This window comes from Mirounga angustirostris, unplaced genomic scaffold (assembly GCF_029215605.1).
Source record: "Mirounga angustirostris isolate CCGP_5_RB_7025 unplaced genomic scaffold, mMirAng1.0.hap1 SCAF_6, whole genome shotgun sequence".
In the NCBI taxonomy this organism is placed as follows: Eukaryota; Metazoa; Chordata; class Mammalia; order Carnivora; family Phocidae; genus Mirounga; species Mirounga angustirostris.
The window spans coordinates 100,030,903-100,047,620 of NW_026991714.1; the positions used below are offsets into that span (position 1 = coordinate 100,030,903).

The following is a 16,718-nucleotide window of genomic DNA, read 5'->3' on the forward strand; positions in this document are numbered from 1 at the left end:
GACGTGATGTCTTGGGTGCCATATGTACGTGTCGAATGTGGGGTGGTCATAGTGCTGGTGGGGGTGCCATAAGAGTGGGTGTAGGTCCGGAGCCTTCTGGTTTTTGAAGTCCTGTTCTGGGACCATTCATCCCTTTCTAGGGACTTTTGGCCTTCTGCTCTGAGCTTCCAGATCTCTTAGGAAGCTTCTGGGGCAGTTTGGGCTGAAAGAGTTGGCACAAGGGATTCTTCCCTCCTGCTTCGGGCCGGGGAGAGAGCAGAGTGTCTTCTCTTGGTCATACTTAGGGCCGCTCTGTGTCCCTTCCTTCTTCTCTCCCTCAGTATTCAGCTCTCTTTCCCTCCCAGGCCCAGGGTGGGGCACATCTGGTCCTGAGCCTTTCTTGTGGTTGGGGGGTACTCCTAGCCCCAAGACCAGCAGGGACTTGGCAGAACTTCAGGAGCTGGGGGTGGGCTGGTGAGGCGGGGCACTGTGGTCTAGATGGAGTGTCTGGGGTGACCCTGAAACACCTGAGGCCTCCAGTCCTTTACTTCTGGGGTCTACCAGCTGAGCCTTGGGGCTGTGCGTCGGAGCTAGAAGGGCTGTGATTGCTGGCTCTCCTGGGGACACCTCTACCCTAGGCTTTTCTGCTTGATTCAACAAGAACACCTACTGTGTGCATGGTGACTACAAATGCAGGAGTTTGGTACTGCTCTGGGGACCAAAAGACAGGTCAGAGTCAGAATTTTGTCTTCCAGGAGCTCCGTCTTAGAGGAATAGATGCAGACACAGCCCCCGGCATCTGCTGGACAGTGAGGGAGGGGGAGAAGCATGTATGCACACGTGTGTATTTGTGTGCGTGTGCATGTGTGTGTGTGTGCGTGCTCATGCTAGCGCGGGGGCACGCACGCTTACTTTAGCCCCCGGCCTCAAGGGGGGCAGTACCCAGGAATGCAGCAGCCTCAGGATGGCAGGCAGAGGCATCAGTGGGGCATCTGGCAGGGGATGGGGTGAATTATGGGGTTGTGGCAAGAGGAGGAAGGAAGGGAATGGCGCCCAAGGATGGAGCCTACCATGGGCAGCGTTCTAGCCCCAAGCATTAGGCACCCCAGCTCTCTGGCTTTTCAAGACCTCCTTGAAGGCGGACAGACCAGCTTATGGATGAGGAACTTGGGGATCAGAGAGCTTATGTCACGTTTCCCACACCACACAGCCCGTAGACTGCGAGCCAGTCTGAGTCTCGCTTTGCCGGACTCTGAAGGCGGTCAGGAGTGCTTCCCCAGCGGCTCCTGGACTTCCTCTGCCCTTCTTCTGGCACATCTTGGGTGGGGCAGAGGCAAGCCTGGAGCGGAAGGCAAGTCTTCCCTGGGCCTCAGTTTCCCCACCCACTAAAGTAGGGGTAATAACAGTACTTTTTCATAAACTCATCTAGGTGAATGAAGCATTTGAAACCTAGGTGCTGGAGACCTGATAAGAGAACCACAGACGACAACCATTCCTTTTGTCCTCATTTATTCCCAGGGCTGACGGGGGGTGGGGGGGGGGCATGCGTGCCCCTCTTCCAGCCCGTCGCCCTCTGGCCAGCGCTGCCTCCTTCCTGGGGAGATCCGGCTCCCCCACCTCCCTCTCCAGCCCTGAGTGGGGGCGAGACAGGTAGTGACAGGTGGGAAGAAGGATTTCCCGAGTGTGGAGAGAGGGAGGAAGTGACTCGCTAACCACAACAAAGCCAGTCTCCCGGAGAGGAAGCGGCGGCGAGAGAGTGAAGGCACGTGGGCGCCGGCGGGGGCGTGCGAGCCACCGGCCCGCGTGGGCTGCCGGGGCGTGGGGACCGGGAGCCGGGCATCCAAGGGGCGGGGATTGGGCGTGTCACCGCCGGCACTCAGGGGATGGGGGCAGAGGGTCCCCTCCCCTTCCGAAGTTTCTGCCTCGCGCTTCCCTTTAAGCCTCAGGGCTGAGGGGCGTCCAGGGCTTGGGAGGAGCCCAGGACTGAGCGGACAGTCGGCTCTGTGCCCGTGGACACTGGAGTGGCTGAGGCCCAGACAGGGCAATCGCCCAGCTCAGGTTGCACAGCACACTGAAGCATTTATTCAGGCTCCGATGCTCCTCTGGGTCCCGCCGAGGCACGGCCGGGCTTTAAAAAAGCAGAGAGGGGCGAAGGAAGCCCTGGCCCGCGGATCTCCCGGGAAGCCGGAGTCTGGGAGGGGGTGTGGCGCCGAGAGCATTGGCTTCTTTCTCCAGCCAGGCTGGATGGAGGGTTTGGGCATCTTCCAGAAGGAGCCGAGCTAATGACAAGGGAAGAGGAATTGGCTTCTCAGGCAGTCTCCCCCGCCCCAAACTTTTCCTCCCGGCGGAGGGTGGGCGGGCAGAGGGAGGAAGCGGGGCCGGAGAAGGTGGGGCCAGGCTTTCCCTCTCCGCCCCGGAGTCGCGGCTCTGGGATGCCAATCCGGACGCGGCTGGGGTGAGTGTCTCTTTAAATCCGAGCCCCCCGCCCCCTCGGCGGTTGGGGCGGGGGCTCAGGCGGGCCAGGGGCGGGCGCGGTGATTGGCGGCCCGCCCGGGTCCGCCCCTCGGCGTGGGGGGCGCGGGGCGCCGAGCTGCGCGCTGGGGCTGGGGCGCACATCTTCCACCACCGACGAGCGCGGGCTGCGGTTCTCCTGGCCTCGGCTGGTTGCGCCCGGCCTGCCCGCCTCCGGAGCCGCCTCTGCCCACGGATGGGCTGGGGAAGTGGGGAGGAGCGAGCCGGAGCCCGCGCGGGGCGCGCCCAGCCGCTGCCTGACTCGGCGCCCGCAGTCCGGGCGCAGCGCGCCAGCCGCAGGAGCGCGGATGCCCCCCGGAGCCGCGGGCTGGCAGGTATCGACGCGTCCGGACCCGGAGCTGGCGATGGGAGGGCAGCTCCGGAGTCCCCTGGGCACCCCCTTGCCCGGGGCGGCTGAGACCACCCACTCCCCATCCCCGGCTGTGCACGCCTCCTGGGCTCCGGGAGAGGAGAGGTTCTGGGCTCCCATCCAAACCTGCACGGTATTGGTGCCTGGGAGAGAAGCGGGACCTCAATAAAGAGTGGGCGGTTATTGAGTCGTTTGCCGGGTGCTGGGCTGTCTCCTCCCCCAAGGTTTCCCTCGCACTGGGGTAAACGTGGGCTGGCGGCACCTCCACTCTTCGGGGCTAGGCCCGGGGCGGGGCCCCCGGAGCCAGGCTCACTGAGCAGTTGGGAGGAGGGAAGCCATCTCATGATCCACACATGGGGTCCCTGGGCTCATCTTTAACGGGCTTGAGGCCCATGGGACTGGTTGGAGTTATGAGGTCCCAGTGGGCTCAAGCTTTGATTCTGAGCCCCTCTGGCTCTGTCCCTCTGCAGGCTTGGGTCTCCTGGGAGAGTCCCTTTTCATCTTCAGAGTTTTTTCCTGAAGAGTCAGTGACTTGTCAGAAAGCAGAGTGGGGTGTGGGAGAGCCGCTGCACCTGCCTCTAAAGTGGCCAGGATGATTGGAACCTGTTCTTATCTCTTGGGGAGTCAGAGATGGAAGAAAGTGTCCTGGCTTCAGGAAGCTTCTGGGATTTTTTACTCTCCCAACCAAAGGTCTAGGCACCAACTCCTTGGCTTCTGTGCAGAGCAGCTGGACCCGGTGACTGGGCACCTCTTAAATGTCACGCCCCCGGCTCTGCTGGGGAGGATGGGAGTGTGGGAGGACTCGGGGGGTGCTGTCCTCAGGTGGCTCAGCCCTATGGGGAATGCAAGACAAATATACAGAAAGTCTGTTGATACAGGCTTCCCATACCAGTCCCGGACTAATAATAGTGGAAATGCCAAGAGGCTCCACGTGATTAATTGCTAAATGAGTGATGTAGGCTGCCATCGCTGGGGGGGCTGGAATCCCATTCTCAGGCAATCATATGCATATGTTTAAATCTATTTAAAATGTTCCAGCACCATACCCCTCCCCTCCCTGTTATCCTGCTCCTAGTGAGGACCTCTCCACCTCCATGGACCGGGAGCCGCAGGAGGATTCAGGAGATTCTCTTGCTTGTATGCGCCCCCAGCCCCACTCTCGGGTTTTTTTCCTGCTGGTAGATTTCTGAAGAAACCCATTTGGTTTTTGGAGTCAGGCCAAGCACGGGACTCTCCCAGCTTTCCTGGGGCCTCTGAGGTTTGAGGTCTAGATCCAACGTTATGGGAGGTTCAGAGGCCAGCAGGGAGGAAGTCTTCATTTCATTTCTGAAGAGCCTCTATTGCCAGGGGCTGGGGATGAGGTTGGAAGGCTGGAGGCCCTGAGCCAGGGTTTCCTGTGAGCACAGACAGGCGCTCTCTCCTTTGCCGGCCATCAGGTATTGAAGGTGGCGTGATGGAGGTGGCGGGGGGAGGGTAGGACAGGGTTGGCTTGATGTGGGTGGTCCCGGGGCAGCACTGACCTCACTCTGAGGTTCTGCTATGTCTGGGGGCTCTGCCCCCTCCCCCATCGTCCCTGGCAGGTTTCTGCTTTTCTGGAACACTTTGTGGAGGCAGCATTGTGCTCATGGCCTTGGGCGCTATTCTGGGAGAGGGTGTGCTGAGCTCACCCCACGGCCCGTGGCTGGCATTGTGAGCACTCGTGTGAATACACCCACCCGCCTCCAAGCAGTTGGCACACACAGGGTCACCCGGCCACAGGTGTGCACAGAGATGTGTGCATGCTTGGGTCTGCAGCCGTGTGGGCAGAGACAGGAACTGGATGCAGATGTGAATGAAGACAGGCACAGGAAGGTGACAGAGGTGGGCACGCAACCCAGGGGAACAGATGTGTGAAGGGGCAGACAGCGTGGACACATAAGCGTGGACCACACGTGGGCCACAGACTCTATATAAGCAGATTACGCCTTCACGGGGACTCGAGCCTCCCCACGCAAGAGGCAGATGTGTAAAGGGCAGGCATATGGATGACGAGCATGGATGTGAGCTGCCATTCACAGACAGGAGGTGTGGAGTCACAAGGAAGTAGCTCGAGTACCAGGCAGCCGTGGAGTTGGCTGTGGGCCTGCTGAGTCGCCTGACAGGAAGGCCAGGACATGGACAGAGGTGGGTTCCAAGATGGAGTCTGAGGTGTGCACTAAGTTATCCTTGTGACTCTGCGCGGTAGCAGGAAATTGTCCCATTTAGGGTGGTGGTGGTGCAGGTGATCTGTGGTGTGGCTTTGTTTCTAGGTCCCCACTGGGGTTTGAAGCTCCCAAAAGGCTTAGTATTCTCTCTTTTACTCTGAGACTCATTTGACCTCCCTACTCCCTAAGTTACAGGGCTGGGTGCATGCCCTAAGCACCAGCAGGGGCTCCTTGAACCTTTAAGTCTCATCTTCCTTGGGTTTCCAGAAGTTTCCTGAAGTGAGGCTGTGTGGCCTGGGTAGGGAAGGAACCTGGCTGGGGACTCTCCTTTTGAGCCCAAGCCTGAGGGTCTCTGGCAGGGAAGGGACCATTCTTTTTTTTTTTAAAGTTTATTTTTTTTTTAATAGTAATTTCTACACCCAACATGGGGCTCAAACTCATGACCCTGAGATCAAGAGTCACGGGCTGTACCGACTGAGCCAGCCAGGTGCCTCAGGAAGAGCCAGGGGCCTCAGGAAGAGACCATTCTTAGGGAAGAGAAAAGGCAGACATGCGTGGGGGGGGGGGGTGTCTTTGATGAGACTATTGCCCTCAGGTGCCCCCTCCCCTAAACTCTGGGCTTGGCCAGGGAAGGGGGCCCCCAGTTCTGGCTGTCATCACTTCGGTTCTGCCCAACCTGGAGATTGGGAGCCAGCCCAGAGTCTAGACACAGTTTGACACTAACCCACTGCACGACCCTGGGCAAATTACTTAACGTCTGAATTAATTTACCTTTAGCAGAAAACTCCTCATCTTTAAAATGGGGCCAGTCACCCCCAGCCCCTGAGGGTGTTTTGAGGGTTAAATGGGAGAAAATCAGCGGAAGGCATGTGGCCCAGGGTATGGTACAGAGTGAGTACTGTCTCTGCAGCTTTGATGACGAGCCTTCCCCTGTGGCCAGGACCCCCCAGAGCTGCAGCCAGGGGCCTGGCCAGGCAAGCGGGGCAGGCACGCACCTCTCACTAGAAAGCTGGAGGGCTTTGTCCTCAACCCTTGCCCACCAGCCACTCCATAATCCCGTGGGATCTCCACATGCAGGGTCAGGAAATGGCAGGCAGGGCGTATGGAGGCTTGGGCCTGCTGCCTGCCAGGCCTCTGGGAGGGGAGCCAGTGGTTTGCTAAGAATAGCCCCAGATCATGGCTCTGCGTCCCAGCGGGCAGCCGGGTGCCTCCCTGGTATGGGCCAAGGTGCTTGCCGGCCCTTTGACGTTTTGTAGAGCCGGCACTCAGCACAGGAGTGGGCCTGCAAGCAGCCTCAGTCTGGGAAGAGGCTCTGTTGCTCTTCTTGGGTCTTTGGCTGGGACCTGGGGAAAGAGAAGGCTTGGGAAGAACTGGCCATTCAAATCTCTGAGTTCCTCTTCTATGCAGAGCTTGTCACCTGCTCCCTGACCATCTTCCTACCCGCCAGTGGATCTGTAGCGGCTAAGAACACTGGTTCGGGAACCGTACCACCAGGGTCTGAGTTTCGGGTCCTACTCTCATTAGCTGTGCGCCCCTGGGCAGCTCACTTTTCCTCTCTGTGCCTGATTTCCTAGTGTAGCGCAGGGTTAATGATAGGAAATCCCTTAGAGGGATGTCGCAACCATGAAAGGAGGTGGTGCCTGGAGAGCCCCTGGGTCACATGCGGCTCATAGTAAGTGCTCAGTAAACATCAGATGCTTCTGTGATTACCGTGATGAATGCTTTCTCCACAGAGGGAGAGGTGTGTGAGGCCAGGCTGCTTGCACCGTGCCTCATGGTCCGAAGGCACCAGTGCGCATGCCTCTCGATTGGGGTTCCTGGCCCTGGGTTCAGTATGAGGGGCAGGGGACCAAAGGTGAGTGAGACCGAGTCCCTGCTGGGTGACAGAGGCACATACATACATTGTACCATACCCGACTGGCACCTTCCCGGGGTCTGCGCTAGCTGTGATGGGAGTTGGAGGGAGGGAATGGCCTGCCTGGGGGGTAGGGTGATGCATCAGGTGGGCTTTGAAGGATGGACAAGAATTTCCAAAGGTGAGGGAAGGCTTCCCAAGCAGAAAGAGCAGCCCGTGCAGAGGGGTGACAGCTTGGTGTGTTTAGGAACACGAGCAGATCCATGCACTTGGGGAGGGGACCCACACTTAGCATCTCGCCCTGTCAAGAAAGCCCTTGCATGCTGGGACCTTCTGTTCCTCCCACTCTGGGCTCAGAGGCAGCCCTGGGTTCCCTCAGGACACAAGCTGGAGGCCCACCAGAATTCTGCACCTCTCACTTCCCTTTTAGGAGTCACATTTGCTGTCCCCTCATTCTCCAGAGACCCTTCTGCCTCTTAGAAATGCCTGTCAACCCTCCCTAGGGGCCCTTGTTTTTGAGATGGGGCTCCAGACTGCTCCTGCCCCAGGAACATGCCTATTTTTGCTCTTAGTTAAGATACCCATGCTTTAATAGGTCCCCCATCTTGGGAATGAACTGAAGCCTTTGAAAACTCCTTAGCTTTTCCTAAGGAGTGAATGTCTAACGGTGGAATTCTGGGACCTTGGGAAGTGTTTTATATATTTCCTGTAACTGACATGCGGACTGGCTTTAGCTCTGAAGGGTGTCCCTTCTTGGCTGGGGTACTCTGATGAGAGAGACACAGGGCATCTGGGGTAACCTGCATGCCCAAGGCAGGCAGCAGGGAGCATCTGGGAACTGGGTGTGTCATGCTGACCCTTTGGGCTCCCAGGGAGCTAGGGCTTTTAGAAATTCCAGGAGGGAGGGTGTGGTGCTGGGAGCGCTGTGGGTCCACTGCTCGGCCTCCCGCCCTCTCCCATGAGAGACGGACCCACTGCCAAGAGACTGGGTTGGCCCCATGCAGGAGGAGAGAGGTGGGTGCCCTCAGATGACCTTGGCCTTGCGAGCCTCTGCTGCCTGCTGAGCCCCAGGGCCTGCCTGCCTGCAGGCTGTGCGGCCTCTGTCCAGGCCTTCCCCAGAGCGTAGGACAGGGATGCTTGGATGTTTTGAAGATTGTTGGATGTTTAGAAAGCACAGAGGGGAGTTTCCCTCCTCTTTTCTTTTCCTTTTCCTTTTCCGGGAACTGTAGACCCCATGACGAAGTTAACTCTCTCCTGCTGGTCACAGAGTTTGCTGCCCTGTAGTTATTGAGTCCTTCCTCCTAGAGTGCCTGAAGTGGGTGCTGACCTCTTAACTCTCGAGGGCAGCCCTCCATCAGAGCCCCAGGGCCCTGGTTGGCAGGGCCTTGAAGACCTCCTCCAGGCTGGATCTGATGGTGGCTCCCTTCCCATCCACATCCTGGCCCAGCAGTTCTTCAGCCTCAGTTTGACCACCTGTTCGGTGGGTGCACAATCCCTGCCCCCACGTCAGCCCTGCCTTTGGATGGAGCCTCATGGACTTTGGAGGTCTCCTGCAGGGGCTGCTCTGCTGGCTCACTCCAAGGCCTGTTGGGAAGCTCTGGTTTCCAGATTCTTCAGAGAGAAGGGCCCTCCCTAGAGATGGGGTGCCCAAGGTGCAGAACCCTTGAGGGAGGTGCAGTGCAGGTCTCTCTACTGGGCCCTGAACCGGGCCTGAGGTGGATAAGCCCTGGACTGGCATTTCACTGCTGCCTTGGAGCCCAATTTCCCATCTGCAAAATGGGCATAATTTTTTCCCTCCCTCCCTAAAAAAAACCAAAACTTTTTTTTTTATTGAGGTGATATTCATTTGACATAAAATCAATTATTTTCAAGTGTACATTTCAGTGGCCTGTACATTCACAATGTCGTTTGACCACTGCTTCTGTCAAGTTCCAAAACATTCATCACCCCAAAGGAAAACCCAAACCCACTGGGGCAGCTAATTCCTGTTCCCACCTCTGCCTTACTTAAAAAAAAAAATTTTTTTTAAAGATTTTATTTATTTATTTGAGAGAGAGAGAGAGCGAGCGCATGTGGGGAGGGGCAGAGGGAGAGGGAGAAACAGACTCCCCGCAGAGCAGAGAGCCTGATGTGGGACTCCATCCCAGAAGGCAGCTGAAGGCAGATGCTTAGCCGACTGAGCCACCAGGTGCCCCTAAAAAAGTTTTATGGAGGTATATGTACCATAAAATTTGTGCATTCTAAGTGCACAGCTGTGAGTGCTGGTAACTGCCAGGGACCTGCAGCCACCACCTCCCTCAAGTCTGAGAGCACTTCACCGTCTGGAAGTCTTCCTCGAGCTCTGGTGCAGCCAGTCACCACTCCCACCCCTGGCACCCAACCCACTTAGGTCCTTTCTGTCCCTCTGGGTTTGTTTTTCTTAGGTTGTCACATAAATGGACTCACATCATAGGTAGTCTCCTGTCTGGCTTCTCTGCTCCACGTGGCATTGAGATGCGCCCATGTTCTGGATGTATGGCCTGTGCCTTCCTTTTTGACTGCAGAGTAGTATTCCAGGGTGTGGGAGGACTGTTTCTTAGATTCCCAGGGGATGCCTGCCCAGTGCCGACAATTAAAAAAGAATATAAAGTTGGGCGCCTGGGTGGCTCAGTTGGTTAAGCGACTGCCTTCGGCTCAGGTCATGATCCTGGAGTCCCGGGATCGAGTCCCGCATCGGGCTCCCTGCTTGGCAGGGAGTCTGCTTCTCCCTCTGACCCTCCTCCCTCTCATGCTCTCTGTCTCTCATTCTCTCTCTCTCTCTCAAATAAATAAATAAAATCTTTAAAAAAGAATATAAAGTAATTATCTTTATGAAAGAATCAAGTAGTAGCTTCGTACAGAGAGAGTAAGTGCAACCCCCGCCATGCCCCAAATCCTGTCTTCGCCAGAGATAACGCCGTCCGCAGTTTGCTGAGTATCCCTTGGTTGTTTCTTCTGTGCCTCCGTGTGAATTTGTGTAGTTTTGATTTCGGGATGTCAGTCACACTGGGGCCGTGCCTGGGGCTGCTTTCTCACTTATTAGCCGTTGGTCTTGGGGAGGGTCCCAGCACTGCCATTGGAACTCCGTGTCCCTTCCCTGGGATCGGCGGGCCCAGAGATGGGGGCCTGGGCTACACGGGCAGGTGTCCCTCTCCCCCTGGCTCTGAGCTGGGGCTCAGCCAGGCTTTGGGGAGACAGAATGAAGGCTTCCTGGAGGTGGGCCATTCAGATCAGATTTCTGGAGGAGGGAGGCATTGGAACACAAGAGATCAGACTGTCCTCGGGGTGGGCTAGCGTTCCTGCCTCTGTCACTCCCGCCTCCCACTGGCAGCTGGCTGCAGGGGCTACCTCTTCCAGGCTCCATGACATGTTGCGGGAAGGGATAGGCCTAAGGAGAGAGTGATTTGTTGGACGACCAAAGGCCTTGAGGCCTCCCTTCCTGTTGCAGTGAAATTGCACCTTGTCGAGACGACAGGAACCCTACCTTGGGTGTGCGGGTGGGGGGTGGGGATGTCTGTGGTCTTCTGGGGAAGAGGGACTCCTGGGCTCAGGTTTGCATGTGCCTGGCTCTACCTGACCCTGCCTGATGGGGTCATGGAGGCTCTGCATCTGTATTGTCATGCTTTTTTCCTTGACTATTGCCCTGCATGTATAAATGATTCACATTCTGTGCATACTTACTAACATCGGTTGCTTTCATTGTTTTCAAGTTTTTCCTAGTTTAATAATTCAAAATAGTATTTTGCTGTTGTTGTATGAAGTGAACTCTGTGAGATGGGGATCCTGAGTTGTGTTCCAGGTTGGGCTTGTCTTGTGACTGGGTTTCATGTCAGCCTCCTTCTCTGAGCTCTTGGGGACGGTTTAGGGAGAGGGAGAGGAGAGTGAGCCTGGGAGGGAAGCTAACAATAGGCGGGCTTGCTGATTTCCCTGTGATTTCTCCAGTTTAGTGCTGCTCAGACCTGGGTAACATGTGGACCCTTCCTCTTTTAAAAATAGCTTAAGTGCCTGCCTTCAGCTCAGGTCATGATCTCAGGGTCTTGGGATCCAGTCCTGCATCCATCTCCCCACTCAGCAGGGAGTTTCTCCCTTTCCCTCTACCCCTCCCCACTGTTTGTGCTCTCTTGCTTTCTCTCTCTCAAATAAATAAATAAAATCTTTAAAAAAATAAATACAAAATAAAAATAGCATTTTTGGGGGTGCCCGGGTGGCTCGGTTAAACGTCTGCTTTTGGCTTAGGTCATGATCTCGGGGTCCTGGGATCGAGCCCCACGTCGGGCTCCCTGCTCAGTGGGGAGTCTGCTTCTCCCTCTCCCTCTGCCCCCCAGCTTGTGCTCTCTCTCTCACTCTCTCAAATAAATAAAATCTTAAAAAAAAATTGCATTTTGAGATAGAATTTATATGCCATACAATTCACCAATTTAAAGCGTACAATTCAATAACTTTTAGTATATTTAGAGCCCTGCCTGTGTCACCACTATCTGATTACAACATTTTTATCAACCCCCAAAAAGATATTCTGTATCTTCGTTGTCACACCCCACCCCCAGCCCACTGATCTACTTTCTGTGTCTCTAAAGTCGCTTGTGTCTCTAAAGTCGCATATTTGGGACATTTTGCATGGAGTCATGCAGTGTGTGTGTGTGTGTGTGTTGTTTTATGGACTCCCTTTTAAAGTTTTTACTATTTATTTACTTAAAGATTTTATTTATCCATTTGAGAGAGAGAGCGCGCGAGCATGAATTGGGGGGAGGGGCAGAGAGAGGGAGAAGCAGACCCCCTGCTGAGCAGAGAGCCCAATGCCGGGTGCCCCTTGTGGACTCTCTTTTAAAAGAAAAAAATAGGGGGTGCCTTGGTGGCTCAATCGGTTAAGCATCTGCCTTCAGCTCAGGTCATGATCCCAGGGTCCTGGGATCGGAGCCCTGCATTGGCTCTCTGCTCAGTGGGGAGCCTGCTTCTCACTTTCTCTCTCTCTCTCTCAAATAAATAAATAAAATCTTTAAAAAAGAGAGAGAGAAAAACCTCACTCCGTTGGTTGAAGGTTTCTTATTAGAATAACTTAAATGTGTACAAATACAAAACTAGATGTAAATGCCTTACATTTACATAGTTTCTCCATAACCATGAAATAAACATGAAATACCAATAAAACCAGAAAGCCAACCCATTGCAAATGAACAATGTTAATGTATTGGAAGGATGTAAGCTGCACCTAAATTGCCAGTGTTGGATTGATAGAAAGCTGGGTCTCTTCTGTTTCCCCTGCCTCTGTCACTTGAACTTGCTGTACAGAGTGGCATTAATGATGTTGGCTGGTTGGCTGGTTTGGGGGTAATTCTGATCACTCACATTAGAGCCCAGACTGCCAGTGAGTAATCCCCAAATGTCTGTCTCAGTAGTGCACCACTTGATATCTGGGAAGCTGGCTTGTTTGATTGAAGATAAGGTTGGAATAGTGGTGTTATTGAAATCTGTCTATATTGGCTCTTAAACCCACTTCCTGTGGGAATCAGGCATTTGGCATAAACAGAGGTGGATTTTGCTCAGTTCACACAGATGCTGTCAACACGAACATGGTCCCCACTCCTAAGAGGCAGCCCTTTGAACTGGGCATGTCCAGGCTGCCATGGGCTATGTATGGGGTGGCTCAGTTCTCCACCTCACCCCCTCCTCTGCTTGAACCACCACCTTTGTTTGTACCATGTGCAATGATGTGATTTGGCCTTCACAGAAAAGGACCTTGATTGTAAACGCAGGGGCAGACTTTAGCCCCAAATTGCACGGCGGTGCTTGCTTATGAATAAGGTCATTCAGATGACCCAGGGGATGCACTCATTACTTTTTTTTTTTTTTTTTTTACAAATTGAGGTGAAATTCACATGACACAAGATTAACTGTTTTAAAGTGCGCAGCTAATTCAGCGTATTTAGTACATTTACAATGTTGTACAACTAACTATCACATCTGTGTAATTCCAAAACATTTCTTAAAATTTTAGTTTATTGTGGTAAGAGCACTTAGCATGGGATCCGCCTTCTTAATAAAATTTTAAGTGTGCAATAATGATGACTATAGAGACAATGTTGTTCAGCAGATCTCTAGAATGTATTCATATTGTTTCACTGAAACTTCATGCCTGTTGATTACTAACCCCCATTTCCCCTCCCTCTGGCCCCTGGCAGCCACGGTTCCACTCTGTGAGTGCATGAATTTGACTACTTTAGATACCTCATATAAATGGAATCTACAGTATTTGTCTTTCTGGGACTGGCTTATTTTACTTAGCATAACGTTCTCAAGGCTCATCTGTGTTGTGGCATATCGCAGAATTTCCTTCTTTCTTAAGACTGAGCGCTATTCTGTTGTACGCTAGACCACATCTTCTTTATCCATTCATCCGTCAGTGGGCATTTCGGCTATTTTCACCTCTTGGCTGTTGTGATTAGTGCCACAGTGAACACGAGTGTGCTAATAGTAATATCTGTTTGGGATCCTGATTTTAGTTCTTTTGGGTAAATATCCACAGGAGCGTGATTGCTGGATCCCGTGGTAATTCTCTTTTAAATTTTTTGAGGAACTTTGCTACTATTTCCCAGAGCGGCTGCACCATTTTACATTCTTGCCCACAGCGTGCAAGGTTTCCCATTTCTCTACATCCTTGCTAACACTTGTCTTTTTTTTCTTTTTTTAAATGGTAGCCCTTCTGACAGGCATGAGGTGATATCTCATCACGGTTTTGATTTGCATTTCCTTGATCAGTGATGTTGAACATCCAAAACATTTTCATCGCCCCAAAAGGAAACCCTGTATCTCTTAAGCAGTCACTTGGGATCCACCCCAGCCCTGCCCCTCTTCCCAGCTCCTGGTAACCACTAAGCTGTGTGCTGTCTCTATGGATTTACCTATTGGATTATATAATATGTGCTTTTTTGTGTCTGGCTTGGAATCCTGTTATCAAGGTTCGACTGTGTTGTAGCATGTAGCCTGCTTCATTTTTTTTTATAGCTGAATAATAAGACCATTGTATGGAGAGACCACATTGTGTTTATCCATGTATCAGTCCAGGGACATTTGGAGTGTTTCCACCTTTTGGCTATTGTGAATGGTGCTGCTATGAACATGGGTGTACAAGCATTTGTTTGGATACCTAGTTCTCTTGGGTATCTACCTAGGAATGGCATTTCTGGGTCATATGGTAACCTTGCATTTAACTTTTTGGGTTTGAAATTTTGCAGTTAGAGAGTGGTAATGGTTGCACAGCATTGGGAATGTCCGAAATACTGCCGAATTGTACTTTAAAAGGGTGAATTTTATGGTATGTGAATTAAATCCCAATAAAAAAGAGAGAGAGAGAGAGAGTGCTCATGGATCCCAGAGCAGCCATCCGTGGAGACTGGATTGAGCCATGTTGCCGGCGCTGGAAAAGCCACCATCCTGCATTGCCTCATGGGGTCCTGCAGACTTCCTGAGTGGTGGGGACGCTGGGCCTCCACCCCATGGTCCTTGTTTGGGGTGGTGGGTGGGAGCCATAGGAACCAAATGGGCCAGCTTCCTGCCTGTCCACCTCCTTAGCTCATTCTGTGTCTCTCTGGCTTCTAAACAACAGGTGTTCACTGTAGAACGCAGTTCCATCAGTTTCCCCACCTGTGAGCAGCCAGCCTTGGCTGTGGCCCAGACTCTGGGCAGTGAAGCCTGTAGATGCGCCACGCTGACCTCTCCTCTGTCCCGTTTGTCCTTCTTCGTGGGTCTCCAAGTCCCTCCCCAGTCTGTCTCATCTCAATTGTTTTGGCCAAACACCTAAGTCATCCACGGTTCCTTTTTTTCTCTCACACTTCTGGAACCACGTGTGAGCAGGCCCCGTGGGCCTCACCCTCACAGTAGATCTGGGGTGAAGCCTTTTCCCCTCACCTTCCCCACACTGCTGGCCCAGCCCCCAGCAGCACTTGTACTCCCATGGGATACCCCACACAGGTCTGTGGGCTTCCACCTTCGTTCCCCACCCTGTTACCCAACACAGGGTGACCGGGTTAGAACGTGAACGTCAGATCAAGACAATTCTCTGCCCCAGGACCCCAGCGGCACCCCACTGACTCACAATGAGAGCCAGTGTCCTTACCGTAGCCTCCAGGACACCCCGTCTAATACCCACCCCCTTGCTCACACTGAGCCATCCACACTGCCTCAGGGCACCTTCAGCACACTGGGAACACCTCACCTCAGGGCCTTTGCATGGGCTGTCACCTTGATCTGGGATGCTTTTCTCCAGAGAGCCACATAGCTTGCTGTGTTACTTCCTTCAGATCTTTACTCAAATGCCTCCCTTAGGTACCCTGTCTAAAATGTCATGCCTCACCTCCATGTCACTCTCACCTCCCCATACCCTATATATTTTACTAATTTATGGAGTGTATTTCTGTGCCTCCAGCCAGCATGTATAAGGTGGGATTTTTGTCCTGTGTTGTCAGCTCCTAGAACAATTCCTCCCACATAGTAGGTGCCCCAGGAACATTTGCAGAATGAAGAGGAAATGAATTGGCCCATTTAATAGACGAGGAAGCTGAGTCTCAGGTTGACCTGAACCTAGTCTCTTGACTCCCACCCAGTTCACTGCTCTTCTCCTGAGCCGTGATTTCTACCTCCTTCTCCCTCTGTCCCTGTTTCCAGGGAACGCCATGCTCTACCCTGTGGGTTTGAGCCTTCAAAGCTCCCCTTAGGAAGTTCGCCTGGTCAGTACAGTGATTGTGGAAGGGACAGGTGTACCTCCTGGCATTTGTGCAGAAATGATGGTCACAGGCTATCCCCATTTGTTCAGTGCTCTGTGCAAGGCACTGAGCTTAGCAGATTAGATGAATTTATTTCTCACTTAAATCTCACAGCATCCTGAGGTGGAGGAACTGTCATTGACCCCACTTTACAGACCAGGAAGTGGACAGATTTCATATGGGGCAGAAAGGACAAAGATCAATGACTTCTTGAACCAGTGAAGATGTGAGGAAACTGGCCCTCTTAAGCAATTGCCAGTTGCTGGGCAAAATGCTACTGCCTTTTGGAAAAGTAAGATGGCAGAACCTACTATAGTTTTAAATGCACATGCCTTTTTATCTCAGCGGTGTGAATTTCCATAGCCTGCTCTAAAGACGTAAACCACCAGGATGGAAGGCTGTGTGCACAGGGATTTTGCGGCAGTGTGTTGGAGACCGCACTGTCTCCTTTCAGTTCTGTGTTCTTCCCCACCCCAGGGCATTTGCCCGTGCTGTCCCTGCTGCCTGGCATGCTTTCTCACCTGGCCGAAACTTTCCCTGTCTTCAGATATCAGCATAGACCTTCTGTGACCATGGTCCTTTCCCTCCTTCCCTCATTTTCTGTCTGAGCTTCTCAGCCCCTTGGAACCCACATCCCAGTGTGTACAATGTGTCATTGTTGTATTTCTTTGTGGACTCCCTTGTCACTCCATCCCCTCTCCCTCTCTTTTGTTTCTCTTGTTGGAATGTCTGTTCCATGAAGGGGCAGGACTGCGCCCCTCTGGTTGATGTGGTTGATACGTAGTAGCTGTTAGTTGGATGAGTAGTAACTCAATGAAATGGCTTACTGTCAGTAAACAGACAGGGTTGGGAGTCTGTGTATAAATGGGAGGGGTGTTTGTGTTGTCTAGTTAAGGGAAAGAGCCTTGTCGGAGAGGGAAGTTTTTAAGAGGTGGGCTCAGAGGAGGATGGGAAGGGCATAAGCCTTTTCTTTATACACCTTCATCTGATTTGGACAGTAGGTACACATACTTATGTAATAAAAAATCTGGCGAACGACAGCA

At 53.1% G+C, this 16,718-nt stretch overlaps 1 protein-coding gene across 12 annotated transcripts in view; it reads left to right on the top strand.

Annotated features, from left to right (window-relative positions):
* Positions 1 to 16,718, top strand: part of PALD1 (phosphatase domain containing paladin 1) — an 88,971-nt gene that overhangs the window by 15,221 nt on the left and 57,032 nt on the right. For 3 of the 12 annotated variants that reach the window (XM_064594754.1, XM_064594753.1, XM_064594762.1), the window contains exon 1: positions 2,545 to 2,825. The exons of 2 other annotated variants lie outside the window; for them this stretch is intronic. The gene's annotated coding sequence lies outside the window, so the exon portion shown is untranslated. Of the gene's footprint in view, positions 1 to 2,315; positions 2,435 to 2,539; positions 2,826 to 16,718 lie in introns of those variants that run through there. 7 more of the 12 variants (XM_064594758.1, XM_064594763.1, XM_064594764.1 and 4 more) reach the window with 7 other exon arrangements.